The sequence below is a fragment of the Prionailurus bengalensis genome, chromosome B3 (assembly GCF_016509475.1).
Source record: "Prionailurus bengalensis isolate Pbe53 chromosome B3, Fcat_Pben_1.1_paternal_pri, whole genome shotgun sequence".
NCBI classification, from domain to species: domain Eukaryota; kingdom Metazoa; phylum Chordata; class Mammalia; order Carnivora; family Felidae; genus Prionailurus; species Prionailurus bengalensis.
In genome coordinates this window covers 47,252,602-47,267,971 of record NC_057355.1, presented here as the reverse complement: position 1 = coordinate 47,267,971, position 15,370 = coordinate 47,252,602, and the positions used below count along the sequence as shown (strand labels likewise).

The following is a 15,370-nucleotide window of genomic DNA, read 5'->3' as shown; positions in this document are numbered from 1 at the left end:
GGAGTGGGGAGGCGTGTATTAGGTGTGTTAGTTTTCCAGACGTGATTTCTCCTCGGTGGTGGCCACTGTGGCAGCATGAGGCCGAAAGAGCGTCTCTTCTGTTTTCTTGAGGCCAGATAGGCACAAGGACTCTCCTGGAGCCCTTGGGTTCCCAGGCAGTGCTGGAAGAGAAGGTGTGTGTTCACCTTGTCCTTGTGAAAGAGCAGGAAAGGTACTCCTGAGGTTAAGAGATAATGCTGAGTCCACCGAGTTCCTGCCACGGTGGAAATTCCACTGTGTAACTTTGAATATGTAGCTTCGGCAAGTCCTGGTTTGCTCATTTGGAAAATGGCTAGAAGATACCTGGCACTTTCTAAGCTAAAACTCTCAGCCATCTCAAGGAACTGAAAATTCATTGTTTTTCCTTAAAAATTTTCTTAAAAATTCCAGGATAATTAATGTACAGTGTTATATTAGTTTCAGGTGTGCAATTTCGTGGTTCAGCAGTTCTGTACATCGTGAGCAGTTCCGTGCTCATGATGATACGTGTATCTTTAATCCCCTTCGCCTATTCCACCCATCCCCCACCCACCTCCATTCAGGTAACTATCAGTTTGTTCTCTATAGTTAAGAGTCTGTTGTTGGGTTTTTTTGTCTCTTTTTTTTTCTTTGTTTCTTAAATTCCACATATGAGTAAAATCATGTGGTATTTGTCTTTCTCTGACTTATTTCACTTAGCATTATACCTGCTAAATCCATTGAAAATTCATTTATCAGGTTAAGCAAGACCCTGTGCCTCTCCGAATTGATAATTTTGTGAGAAAATTTGGATTGAAAATGGGGCCTTTGAGGAGTATCCAGTTCACACATGTCTTTGAAACTCAGGCATCTTTTCTGAGGTAGAGGTGCAGTGAAGTGAAGCCGACTTCAGTCAGGACAGATCTCTTAGTAATACGAAGGTAAACAGCACGCTAATGAAGGAAACTGCTAATTGGGGACTCAATTTAGGAAAGGAGGGTGCTATAATTTTATTTTTATACAGAGTGTTTGAAAGTTGAAAGAATTTTCTCATGGCGACATTGTTATAAATTGGGGTTTGGTTCTCCGGTCAGATAATGAGAGTTGGTCTGGCTCATGACAGCGGAGATAGTGTATGTTAACAATAAAAATACAGTATAAAATAAGTGTGCAGTGGGACAGTGTGTGTGTTAGGTGATATCACTGGATGCAAATATACCTAGGTGCTGAAAAACATGTAGAACCGAGTAATCCACTGAACTTGAATTTGAGTGCACTGTGTGCCAGGCACGGGACTGGGCCCAGAGTGAGATCAGGCCCTGCCTGCAAAGGGCTCCGTGTCAAGTTTTCAGTCTGTTGGGCTCTCAAGTCCGGTTGCCTGGGACTGCTTACTAGCCTTGAGACTGAAAGCAGGTTACTTGGTCTCTTAGTGTCTCCATTTTCTTACTTATAAGCAAAGGCTTTGACAGTCTCTCTCAGGAGGGATGGGGTAACGTGAGAATTAAGTGAGATGCCCCTGGAATGGCACAGTGCCTGTCTGCATAGAGCAAGCACTCAGGAGATGCTGTTATCCCTGTCTGGTCTGGAGCCTTGGCCTGTGGGATGCAACCAGCAGCTCACTTGGGGCCAGCTGGGAATTGGGCCCCGGGTCCGGTCGCCCAGGCATAGCCCTGGTAACGGATAGGATGCGGTGGAGGGTGTTGGCCATTACGGGAGGGAAGAGCGGGAGGGAAAGAAGGCTAAGGGAAAGAGTCTTTTCCACCCAGAAGAGTTAAGGTACAGCTGATGAGCACAGAAAATGCTTTGGGGTGACAGGGTGAGCTCTGGGGCTATGTGAGAAATAGAGGGGACCAGAGAGGAGATAGAGGTACCTTGGTGGCAGGGGAAGTGGAGAGGGGCCGACAGCCAAAGAAGGGATGGAAGCAGGAGGGGGACCGCAGCAGTGGCACCCCGACTGTCACCCTTGGTCCCTGCAGTGTCGCTCACAGGGGGATCCTGGGAAGGGTCTAATGGGCATCTGTATGTCTCTGGGTGGCTGAAGTTTTCTTTGCTTGTGAACTCGAGCTAGCACCGGTTTCATCTTTGGCCTCTATGCAGACACACATCTGTGAGGGGTCTCAGTGTTTTATTTACTGGGAGATTCCAGAGCCAGGGTGGTTGGTAATCAGGGGTGATGGCAGGCCAGACTCTTCAGGAAACACTGTTTTGGTTTGGGGCCTCACACTTGGAAAGAGTACTTGATGTCACGCCCCAGGGGGTAAGGAGGGACCTTTGAAAGTTTAGCCTGAAGAAAGGGCAGGACAGGTGGTGTGAGGGAGGTATGGGGGTTTCAAGTGTTTGAATGGCTGTCATTTGGAGGAGGGACTGTAACCTTCTTGCTCTCTGGGCAAGAAGGAATCTGCTTCCTCCTTGGTTGATCCTAGTGGTGTTGTAGGAATGCAGATATCAGCTCAGCATGAAAATGTTTCCATGGCTGAGAGCTGTCACAAAACGGAAGGGCACATTTTGATAGGCAGTGTGTTTCCAACCTCTGGAAGCAGAGACTGGATGGCTGCTTATCAGCCAGAGATATGGCAGGGTGGAGAGAGATGGGGGGGATATCGGAAATTCACATTGGGGTTTGAACCAGAGAAATTTGGTGTCCCACATAGTGCTGACATTCTACCACTTTATGAGTAAGATATGGAAGAACGAGTGAATATCCAGGTCTGTTTTAACTTATCTGGAGAAATGGAAACTTCGGGAGGCCAGAGAGAGGAAGTCACCTTTATCTGCCATGTAGGCGCCATATTCTTAATCACAGAGATAGACACAGTCTTAGAGGCCATTAGACCTCTGTGCTCATAACCCTCTGTTCAGGCTGTGATGACTTACTGTTTCATTTGTGAACATGTTTAACTCAATCGTGGGGCTTTAGACTCTACAAATGGCACTGTGCTTCCTACAACTTGTGTAGTGTAGACAATCAAATGTGAGCTTAGATCCTTAATTGGATTTCCTTCTCTCCTGACATTTGATGGCTGTGGAAATGAGGCTCGGAGAGGTTGTGCCTTGCCTCAGGTCAAACAGCAGGTGAAGGGCTGAGCTGGGACCAGGCTGCCTGCTCCGTACTGTTTCTAGCATTTCTTCCACACAGGCCGCTCTCAGAGGTTTGCGAGTATTTGGGATGTTTCAGGACCAGTGACTGCATTTCATGAAGTTACCATCTATGGACACTCACTTCAGGACACTCTTTGCGTTTGGCCAGGGGTTTGGTGGCAAATGGCAGATTTTCCTGGATGTGAGGTTAGGTGTCTTCAGAGCCTTGCTGGAGTGCTGAGTGTTAAAGTTGGGCTAGGAGGGGCCACCAGGCTGGCTCTCTGAATCTGCAATAGTAGATCAGCAGGAGCCCTGGTGAGGGACCCCACCCTCCGCCTCCTGCAGAGGTGGCCCCAGGAATGGGCCAGATTTCTGTGGATAGTATTCAAGGGGGCTTCTCAGATTCATGGGTCGGCTGGGTTGGTGTGGGGATCTCAGGGGTCAGGTTGGTGCCTGGGGCCCCCAAAGTCAGAGTCCCTGAACAGAAGCAGTGCTTGTGGTCTAGTAAATGGCAGCCGGTGACTTGGCTGGGGGTAGGGGAGTACGCTTCTGATTGGGTGGGGCCCAGAGAGCAATGCAGAGTCCAGGGCAGAAGGCCAGTCAAGGACTGGGCTCTCTGTGTGTATGAAGGTGCAGCTTCACTGGCCCTTGGTGTGCTGGGGCTCACTCAGGACAGGCTGGATAAAGTGTGGCATGTGGAGGCACGTGGGGTACTTGCACTTTCTGAGCTGTGTGCTGCCACAGACACACTCACCCTGAGCTCTTACAGCTGCCCTGGGAGTGGACACAGCACTATGCCCCCATTTTGCAGAGCAGAAAGCTGAGGTTCCAGTTGCACAGCTGGTAAATGATCAAAGTAGGGTTAAGATAATGTGAGGGTCACTACAGTCCCGCTGTTTCTTTAGTGCACGCTGCGTGCCTGGACACATGCTGTGTACTCTCCATTCATTACCTGTAATCTGCACCACGACCCTATGTGGTGGGTAATAGAATTGCCATTTCAAGATTGAGATAATTGCAACTCAGTTAAGAGTCATCCAGTGTCTCAGACTCCCATGGCTAGTACGTGGCAGAGTCAAGATTTGAACCTAAGTCTCCCTGACTATGGAAGCCCACGCCTTTTCCTTGTTATAGCCTCACTGGTTCTCTGGAATGAAGTTTAAGATATGCTCAAAGTTTTGTTCTCAGTGGACTGGAGGTAGGTGGGCTCAACCTGTGTTTAGTAGGTCTTTCCATGATAGGCTAGGTTATGTTGCAGTAACAACATCTCAGTAGCTTAACTAAGAAAAGACTATTTCTTGCTCACAGTACATTCCTCGTGTGGGTCATGGCACTGTGTGGGTGGAGGTTGCTTTACTCATCAGAGTTACTGGGGGCCCAAGTGTCTGTGATTGTTGCAACAGTGGGAGGGGCATATGTGAATCACTAAGTGGCTCTTAGAGCTGGGACCTGGATATGACCTGTGCTGCTTGCACTCCTATTTCATTGGCCAGAACTAGTCATATGATCACACCGTTCCTCAAGGGGAAGGCAAGCATAATTCTCCATGTGCCTGGAGGTGAGAAGAACTGATATATTTGGTGAACAGCATTAATGACCACCATCGTGATTTATAGGGACCTCCATGGTAGGTGCCCAAATGGCCTTTCTTTTAAAAAAATGATGGGGTTGGGGTGTCTGGTTAGCTCAGTCATTTATTTAGGTGTCCAACTTTACATTTCAGCTCAGGTCATGATCTTGTGGTTCGTGGGTTTGATCCCCACACTGGGCTCTGTGCTGATGGTGTGGAGCTTGCTTGGGATTCTCTTTCTCTCCCTCTCTCTCTACACCCCCCCCCCCCATGCTTTCTCTCTCAAAATTAATTAATTAATTAAAAAAAATGATGGGGTCCTGGCCCTGGAGCAGTCCTGGGGTAGGTCTTTGTTTTGATTTGGTTACTCCATCCCTCCCCCACTGTTTCTCTCAGCTCTTCTAACAGGAAAGGTGACATTTTGTTCTGTCTTTAGTCAGAAATGGAGGGACTGAGTGAGAGTCGTGTGCAGCCAAGGCTCAGAAACAAGTGGTCCAAGGGGAAGGAGGCCAGAAACTCACCACACCTCCTTCAAGCCTCTGTCTGGAAGGAAATCTGTAATTTATATTCTATAACTTCTGGGTGGTATACACCAATTCGTTCCAATACACTGCTCTTCATGTAGTGATGAGTGTTTTGACATTTGGCACCATTATTTGTCATTTTCCTTGATCCATGCAGTGAATGGATCCGTAACACCACCCTTGCTTTTAAGAAAACCAAACTGTGATTCAGAGAAATTGTTACTTGAGCAATACCTCAGGAAGGGCAGGTGACCCTGCCTGGATTAGGACATTTCCTCTTTTTGGCCCTGCTCCCTTTGTTTGTCAGAGCTGGCTGCTGACCCCATCTGGCTGGCCTGCAAGGAGGGGTCCGGAGACCCTGGGTGGGCTTTGCAGGAGCTCAGTCTGCTCAACTCTGTTGCAGGGAACAGCCAACGTCTTTGAAGGAGGAAATAAATAAAGGTCATCCTTGGGAGGAAATAAATAAAGGTCATCCTTGTTGTATGTCTTAATCCCAGTGATTGTGGGAACCAGTCTCAAATTTGGTGAGAGGTTTGGTCTAGCTTCTTGCCTCCTGACCTTGATGTCAGTCCTCAGTCCTCCTTTTCTGTCTCCATTCCCTGTTACCTTCACTCCTGCAGCCATGGAGGTGGGGGACAAAGGCAAAAGGTAGCAATTTTCTGCATGGAAATTTGGTCTAGTTTGGGGGTTTAAGGAGGCACTAATAGAATGGTCATTGGATTGAGAGTTACTGCTCTAAGAATTGTTATTTAAAAATTTTAAATGGCATGATTTCTATAACGTAGTGTTAATCCTTTCAGTATTTATGGAATTATGGTAGCAGCAATGTGAAAGTTGAAAGATGAGCTTTCATAGTAACATGATTTCTGAGAAGGGAACAGTCTAGATCTGTGAACTCGATTAGGACCTTTTGGCTTCCATATTGAGCCTTTGGTTTATCTTGGAGGGGTCCCCATAACTCCCCAGTAGGCAATGCTCTGGAGAACCTGCTTGTTTATGTCTCTCTTCAAAAATCCTGTTCAACCTGTTGGGCCTGTGTGTGCTGACAGCAAGCTGATTTTAACCATTTGTAAAGCTGTCTGACCTATTGGTGACAAAGTGAATCTAACCTGGTCTAACCCCTGCTTTTTTCATGCCCCACCCCACCCCCCACCACACCATATTTTCCTGGTGACACAGAGCTCTAGGTGCATGGCATTGTCTGCCGGCCGGAGCTCCTTGAAGGGCCATCTACACCATGGGAAGGTGTAGGGGTCCATAAACAGGAACTTCTGCATGCTGGTTACAAGATTATATCTTAGACTGTGGCACTCAGGGTGAGGGAAGTGGCATCTTATAAATATGATGGGAGCCTCTTTTTATCTCCTGGACATTGAGAGGACCCAGGGACACTGGGGAAAATATTCTAAGAATTTTTTAAGGAGTGGTGTAAAACAAGAATAAAGGCAAAGCGTGTTTAAAAGTCTGTAACCCGGCACTGTTTCAGAGAAGCCCCTGAAACAGTTTTGGTGATATAATTGCATATTCCTTTTTTCCCCCCCTTTAAATCAGGGTGAGTGAATGGACATAGCTAAAGCCCCCAGCTGACAGGTGTGGCTCTTTGCCATTCTCTGCCTGACTGTGGGGAATTTTTCCTGAAGCTGCTGCCCTACTCTGAAGAAACTAGAAGAAAGTAGCAGAGGTCATGGGCAGGGATTGAAAGCTGGATACTACTTCTGGTTGTGTGACTTTTGGCTACCGAACCTTAATATGTAGCTGTCATGGGTTGATTTCTTACCCTGTGCCCGGAGCACTGCTCCATGCTCAGTACAATGTCTCTCTTAATGATTAGAACAACAGGAAGACCAAGGCTTAGAGATGAACAAGCAGGGCTGAGTCAGATCGGCTTACTCCAAGGCTTTTTTTGTTTGTTTTTATTAAGGTAACATTCACCTAACATAAAATTCACTATTTTTAGTATTTTAAAGTATACAATTCTTAGTGTTTATGTATTCATAAGGTTGGGTAGCCGTTACCGCTTTTCAAGTCCAAAACATGTCCATCGCCCCCAAATGAAGACCCTTACATCCAAATTCCTTCCTTCCCTGGTCCCTGGGCAACCCCTAGTCTACTCTTTGTCTCTGGATTTGCCTGTTGTGAACATTTCATATAGAAATGTTCTATATTCATTCTAGTTTCAGTAGGATCATACCATATATCAGAGCCTGAGCAGGTAGCTTCTTGGGAAAATCACCTGACCTATTTAGGTGCAGAGTATTTTTATCATAGGTGTTTTTATCCCTATCTTGGGTATCTCTTTTTTTTTTTTTTAATTTTTTTTTTCAACGTTTATTTATTTTTGGGACAGAGAGAGACAGAGCATGAACGGGGGAGGGGCAGAGAGAGAGGGAGAAACAGAACCGGAAACAGGCTCCAGGCTCTGAGCCATCAGCCCAGAGCCTGACGCGGGGCTCGAACTCACAGACCGCGAGATGGTGACCTGGCTGAAGTCGGACGCTTAACCGACTGCGCCACCCAGGCGCCCCTTGGGTATCTCTTTTAACATTATTTTGTGGCTTAAATGAGAACCTGTGTAAAATGCATTCTCTCAGCAAGTGTGAGGTGTTTTATTAGTATAACTTTTGTTTTGGACCTGTGTCTAAATTACAGGCCATTCGGAGAGCAAATCTTGCTGGTTTCTTAACTACTTAAAGGGAATTATATTGATTTATTTCACAAGGACATGGTGAAGAAAACCAATGATGTTTTTAACCTATGTAACCATGGAGTTACTTAGGGAAAACTGGCTAATTGAATATGTTGAAAAGGGGGTATGTTTCAGGCGGTTTGGTGGGCAGAAAAACTACCACCAGAGCAGTGAACAAACGAGGATGTAAACAGAATCTTCGGTAAGCATAATACATTTAAACTGACTTTTAAGGTAAGTTAGTGACACTTTGTTTTGCTCACTGGCCAGAAGTTTCCCGTTTTTGGATATGGTCCTCACTTCTAGATGCCAGGTAAGGGACACTGATAAAAAGGATCTGAGATTAGGTGACAGCATTTGAAAATGAAAATTTAAGCATGATGTTAAAGAGTAAAACTTCTGGAATTCTTTAATCCCATGATTGCTGAATATTGCCCCAGTTTCTTCAAGTTCATTATAGAATCCCAGACTGTGAGAGCTGGCAGGGACACTGAAATTGGCTAGACCATTTCATGAACAGAGGAGCAAACTGAAGGCAGACAAAGTTAAATGACTTGCCCGAAGTCCTCATGCGGTGTATTATTAGCAGAGTCTGGTCCAGAATCCACATCTCCTACCCACTGTTTTTGGCATTGGAATCAACTCTTCCTTGGAAATATTTGGAGTTTGGGTTACGAGTACCCTCCAGTTCTTTGCTGTTTCCTTTGCCACATTGATTCCGTCTCGCTCGTGCCCTGCTCCCTTGCCAAAACACAGACCGACACAGCTTACTGAGCAGTCCAGCTGCATGACTGATTCTGTTCTGAACTGCAAATATGCTGGGGAAGAACGGTGTTGGCATTTGGAAAATAGAGTGAGAGAAGTTTTGGAAGTTCTGATGTCGCTTTTAGAGAAGGGGTTTAAAAAATGATGTTTTTCCATGGCTCAACCCCACCGTGACCAAAAATGGTAAGTAGGCAGAGTCAGAGGAGGAAGGGAAACCCCATCACTTTACATTAGTGCAAGGGTGTCAGCTTTTTCAAGTTCTACTATCTCTTAGCTTTTTTTTTTTTTTTAATTTTCTGACCTACTTAGAGCTATTACACTTACTTTAATGATGTGAATGGAGCTCGGAGAGGTCAGAGGTTTGCATAGGTCACAGTGTGGGCTGGCTGCAAAGCCTGCTCTAGTGTCCAAGTCCCATGACACCCAATCCCAGGCACTGGGAGTCATATCAAGAAGCACAGAGGACTTGAAGAGTTGGGACTTGAGCTGTGAGCCTCTGCAGGAAGGCCCTGAGATCGGGCAGTCTCTCCTCAAAGTGAGACCCACAGCCCAGCATCACTGGCATCAACTGGAAGTTTGTTAGAAATGGAGAGTCGGGGCCCTGCTCCAGGCTTCCTGAGCCACGGTGAGCATTGAACAAGATCCCCAGGTGAGTCCTGTGCTCAACACAGTGTGAGAAGTCCTGGCTTGGAGGCTTTAGGCCAGTGAAATTCCCAGCCAGCTAGGGAAAGAGACGAAGTGAGTGGCTTACAACTACATTGTATGCTGTTTCTTTTCCTAAACTGTTTCCTGTTGTTCACGTGAGGGGGATGCTGAAGACCCCATGCAGGGGACCTGGTTCTCTACACATTCACAGTGAGAAAGGGACTCTTTTATTTGTGACCCAGGTCCTCACTGTGGAAATGAAAGTGGACGTCTACAGCTGTGATGGTTGAAAAGGCGGTAACCTCCCAGCCGATGACCTGACCTAGGGGACACTTTGGGTACCTGTCAGCTGAGCTCGTGCAGCCTCAACACAAGGGTGGGGGGTGGCCAGTGACGTGGAACCGACAAAGCAACATTCCATTCCCTGGACTCCTGGCCTCCACGCCTCAGCTGTTTTCACTCATTCAGCAAAAAAGGGAGACAGAAAAGAAACAAAAGCTGGCTCTGACCGAGGCCTTGTTAATTAGTAAAGCCTGATATGTCCATGTGTTGGGTCCGTACTAGGGCAAGCCAGGAGGGCCTTGTCCTAGGCTACTTGTTACCCAACAGGAGCAAACCTGTCCGTCCGAGGTGTCTGTGCTCCTGCAAGGAAAGTGCATCAGCAGCTTTGGGTCAAAAAAAATACTCACGCGTGGCTTTTTCTGCTACCGTTTGGGAATTTTGTGCTTGTTGTGGATAAAAGTTTCCTGTGGCCCCAGGAGACAGTGTGAGCATTTCTAAATGTGAACATTAAGTCATGAAAATGTGCCAGCTGATAAGCAAGTCAGTATTTGCAGTGAATGGTGGTACCTGGCAAAGACTGGGATTTTGCGCTTTTTTTTCCCCTTGTGATACAGTTGTGTATTCTCTCCTCTTCTTTTAAATAGTAATTGGAGCATATGGTTAAAAGTCAACTATTTTAGAAGTAGTGGAAATATAGCAATTTAACACATTGAAACATGCTGTTTGTCTGTTTTGGAAATTTTTTTTTAGTTGCCATCAATTTAGCAGACCATCCTCAGTTGGGAAATGAGGCTAAATTTTTAATGAATTAGCCAACCAAGAAACCTGATTTGCCCTTGGACTAATAAGAAGGAGGTCATCTAATTTGTGCAGTGCAGTTGTCCTGGAAAGACCGTTAGAGGATCTTGACTCTCTCTTTGGAGCAATGTAGGGTTGATATTTAGCTGGCAAAAATGTGCAGGCTGCAGTTTGAAACCACGTGTGGGGATTTAGAACCACAGCAGATGAACTGTGCCCAGCCCTACCCTTTGGAAAACATGTGTGGGTTTTGTTGGCTTGGTAGTCATGTCAGTAGTGAGGACTCTTGTCCAGATATTTACAACAGTGTAGTAAGTAGGTAACTTCATCCACCTTTTACAAGTGAGGAAAGGAAGGCCCTACGAGGCCAGGCCCAGCGAAAGGCCCTGCAAACAGCCATAGCCTGGGTTTGAGTCTGATGTGGTTGACTGACCATAGAGCCCTCTGCTCCCTCCTCTACACTGTTAGATACACATTTTTAGAGTTAAAACTGAGGATTCCATTCTTGAGATGATTTATGTCTGTGTTGCTCGGGTTGAGATCTGTGTGCATGTGCCAGGTGGGTGAGGGGGAGAGCGCTTGGAACGGCTGCAGGGGAGAAGTGGTACCTCGTCCAGAACACCAAGGGCGCAGTGTCTTATAAAATAGAACATGGAGTAGGATGAAAAATATTGTGGAGTCGAATGCAGAATGTACTTGTAATTTTGTATTGGTAATTTTGATGGAAAAACCCAAACCTTGAAAGGGAGTTCTTTGCAGCCCCTTGGCTGCCTCCCATCAGCCCACATTGGACTTCTCTTCCTACAGGTTGCTGGGTGGAAATTTTGGAGACATGCTCATATAAGTGCAAGTCCTGGGCCATCTGGGCCTTTTCCACTCTCCCACCTATATGTGGTGAAAAGGAATTTCTTAACTATGTGAGCCCGCGTGGGAGATTTCGTTGGCGCTGTGCTCTGTTTGTACAGCTGCTCCCCAGGCTCCAGGCTCTGCTGTCTTCCATGGCCCAGAAGTATCTGTGAATGTGCTGTGGAAGGGTTTCTAGAGGCCGGAGGAGGTGAGAACTGGTCTGGGGGGGTGGTTGTCCTCCAAGTGCCTGTGGCCGTTGATCGTCTTTTCAAAGAAAATGTGTATTTATTTAAAAACGTGTAATCTCTCCTAAATTTCCACTGTTGAGAAATCAAGACTTACAAGAAGGTTTGCAAGGGAATACGTTCCTCTCCTCCTTTCCATAACTCTGCCTCCCTTCCTCACAGCCAGCCAGTGTTACCAGTTTCTTGTGTAGCCGGGTAATTACATACTTAACTCCCATTACCTTCCTTTTATACAAACTTTGCTCTTGTGTGTACTGTTCTGTCCCTTCCATTTTCCTTGCTTTCTTGTTACTTTATTTTTCCAGCTGCCCAGGTTATCACTGAACTGATAGAACTTATTTAACAAGTGCCCCATCAGTTGGTATTTAGTTCATTTCAATCTTTGGCTCATATAATGCTGCAATTAATAATCCTGTTTGTATTGTCATTTTGCACACCTGTAGGATAAAGTGCTAGAAGAGAAGTTGCAGGGTCACAGGGGAATGTACTTTATAATTTTGATTGATACTACCAAATTGCCCCCCTAGGAGCTCATACCAGTTTCTAGCTGCCCCCCAGCAGTGTGTGTCTTGGGTTCCCCTTATACCACCCACCCACCTTCTGACCTTGGCTGCCTGAAAGGTGAAGAAATGATCTCAGTGCAATTTTAAGGGGTGGATCTGTCTTGAAAAACATCAGAATATAGCACATCTGCTACTTTTGCCCTTGTGGCGATGGCCTAGTATGGTGTTTCCAGCCTTTTGCAGTGGCTGTGGAATTTTTGTTTCTGTTGACTATTTATGCCTGCTTGCGTGAATAAAATAGTAGTTAAAATATTAAAAAGCAAGTTTATGCAATTCTTTTAAAATAGATATCACATAGGTGATAATGATATGGCTAAAGGAATCGTTAGAAACTGTGTGGTCTTTACTTTTATATATGATGCAGTAGTCTCTCTAATCTTGTTATGACATACAGGACTTAAGATCAAAGAATCACCTAAACATCAAAACACAACACAAGGTCCTTTATCTAGTATGGTTCCAGTAACTTCGGTGAGGTCAGCCGTACTTTGTCTCCAGTGATCTCTGCATAGGTCCTTACCAGCTCTGGGCTCAGTAGAGTTCTGCCTTTGCCAGCATTCCTGAGATACAAACTTAAGCATTTGGAAAAGACACATAGATCAAAGTTCAGCGTTGGAAGGGGGGCTTTTGGAGGTCCTCTGGACCAATTTCATTTTCTTCACTGGGAATTCGTGTAGAAGAACTTGCATGTAAGACCTGCCTTGAACAAAGAAATATGCAGGGAATTAGGTATGGTTTCAGGAAAAGGAAGTTTGAGTCCTATGGGCTTGATATAACATAGGGGACTGTGTGTGTGGGCAGGGACAGGGATGGGTTCCGGAAAGGTTTACCAACAGAGGCTTAAGGTAAATTGATTTGTAAACACACTATGGTCTACCACACTATGAAGACAGGAGAAAAACATACTTTACAGATAGTCAAAACAAGACTAAGTGTCTCCACCCATTCAGGCTCCCTGGAGTCCCACTCAGCTTGTGTTACTGAAAGCTAGGACTGGAGCAGACCCCTGCCAGCCAGCCATAAACCGAGTGATTAACTTGCCTGGCTTCCCTGCAAGTAAGTTCTCAGAACTCAGGATGTGCCTCCACCGCTTGCAGACAGAATACCAAGTCCTAAACATCACACCACAACAAAGGGTCCTTTATCTAGCAGGTCAGGACGCCAGTTAGTTCTGAATTCAGGTTCAGCGAGATCTGGTTGTCAGTGGTCTTGTTCTTGATGAGATTTCTGGGTGAACAAAGGAGCATTGACTGCATGAGTGCGTTCTTTGCTTCACCAGATTTAGGTAGGTATCTCCAGCCTGCTCTTTGCTCTCACTTGTGCCTCGGCTGACCTCAGACCACTGAGGTAAACCCCTCATCTCTCCCCTCCATCCCAACTCCGCATCCAAGTTTCCTTTGTCTTTTGTTCCTCTTTGAATTGGCTGTGTTGAGATATAATTTGTATGACATATGATTCACCTGTTTAAAGTGCACGATCCAGTAGTTTTTAGTGTGTGCCTAGAGTTGTACATCCAACACGACTGTCAATTTCAGGGAACATTTTCATCACCCTCAGCCCCAATCAACCACTGATATACTTTCTGTCTCTATAGATTTGCCTAGTGTGGGCATGTTGTATAAATGTCAGCATGTGGGCTTTTATGACTGGCTCCTTTCACTTAGCATAATGTTGTTCAATATTCATCCATGTTGTAGCATGGCTCAGTACGTCATTCGTTTTGGAGCCAGTGCATGGTATGGATAAACCCCATTTTGTTTGCCCATTCATCAGTTGATGGACAGCTAGGTTGTTTCCACTCTTGGGCTATCAAGAATAATGTTGCTCTGAGGTTTTGTGCAAGTTTTTGTGTGGCGGTAGGTTTTCATTTCCCTTAGGTATAAACTTAAGGGTGGAATCTCTGGGTCGTATAACTCTGTTCAACATTTTAAGGAACTCCGAAACTGTTTTCCAAAGTGGCTGTACCATTTCACATTCCCACTAGCAATGTATAAGGGTTCCAGTTTCTCTCCAGCCTCCCCAACAGTGGCTACCATCTGTCTTTCTGATGATAGCCATCCTAGTGAGTGTGAAGTGGCACCTCGTTGTGGTTTTGATTTGCGTTTCCCTGATAACTAATGATGTCGAGCATCTTTTTATGTGCTTATAGGACTTTTGTAGACCTTCTTTGGAAGGAGGTCCACTCAGATCCTTTGCCTATTTTTAAATTGGGTTATCTATCTTGTTATTGAGCTGAAGAATTTTTTATATATTCTAGATATGGGTCCATTATCAGATACATGCTTTATAACTATGTTCTTTCATTCTGTGGGTTGTCTTTTCACCTTCTTGATGGTATCATTGGCAACACCAAAGTGTTTAGTTTTGATGAAGTCCAGTTTACCTATTTTTGTTGTTCTTGTTACTTGTGCTTTTCATGTTGCATCTAAAACTCTGCCTAACCAAGGTGACAAATATTTATTACTCCTGTTTTCTTTTAAGAATTTTGTTTTTGAAATCTTACATTTAGGTCTGTGATCCATTTTGAGTTCTTTTGTGTGTGCTATGTAAGGAATAGGTGTGAATTATGTAAGGAACGGGTGTGAAATCATCTCTTTGCATGTGAGTACCCATTTGTCCCAGCACCCTTTGTTGAAGACTGTTCTTTGCCCATTGAATTTTCTTGGTGCCCTCATTGAAAATCAGTTAACTGTAAGTGTTGGGTTTATTTTGGGGGTCTCAATTCTATTGCATTGTATATGTATCCTTATGCCAGTGCCACACTGTCCTGATAACTGTCTCTTTGTAGTCTCATGTTTATTGGGAAAGTTAGGGCAGGAATGAGCAGTCTAGACTTTTCTTTCTCCTTCCCCATCTGGCCAGTTATTGGATTCTTTGGTTCCTCCCTCAGGCTTTCAACCACACTTTATTTCTCCTTGTTCATCTTGCTGGTTTCAGTAGGAGAGGATACCCACGTAGTCCTGAGAAGTCCCAGCTGTTGGGCACTTTACTTTTCTCCTTAGCAATGCAAGCTAACCATGTTCTGACTCAGTAGCTTGGCTGTGATGGCTTTTCCAAGATGTATGGAATTAAACTTTTGGGTTGTGAAAAGATGCTTTGGTTTCTGAAATGCTCTAATTGGTTCAGTGCAGGCTAATACAGCTTATTGTACTGTTACAAGATTTAAAGATATTTCTGTAAGGCTACGCAAGTAAGCAAGCAATTCCGGCAGATAGTTCTCCCAAGTGGGCCATGACATAGCCTTCGAAGCCACAGCTTGCCCTCCCTGGGCCTTCCATTCCTTGCAGGCATCTGCAGCGCTGTGTTGTGAGCACTAGATTTGCTGACATTGGCGTCTTTGTAGTAGTGGAGAGATGGAAGGCAAGAGATCT

General features: G+C 45.3%; 1 protein-coding gene across 4 annotated transcripts in view; it reads left to right on the top strand.

The window, feature by feature from the left end:
• Window positions 1-15,370, top strand: part of CGNL1 (cingulin like 1) — a 161,246-nt gene that overhangs the window by 112,074 nt on the left and 33,802 nt on the right. The window lies entirely within an intron of this gene.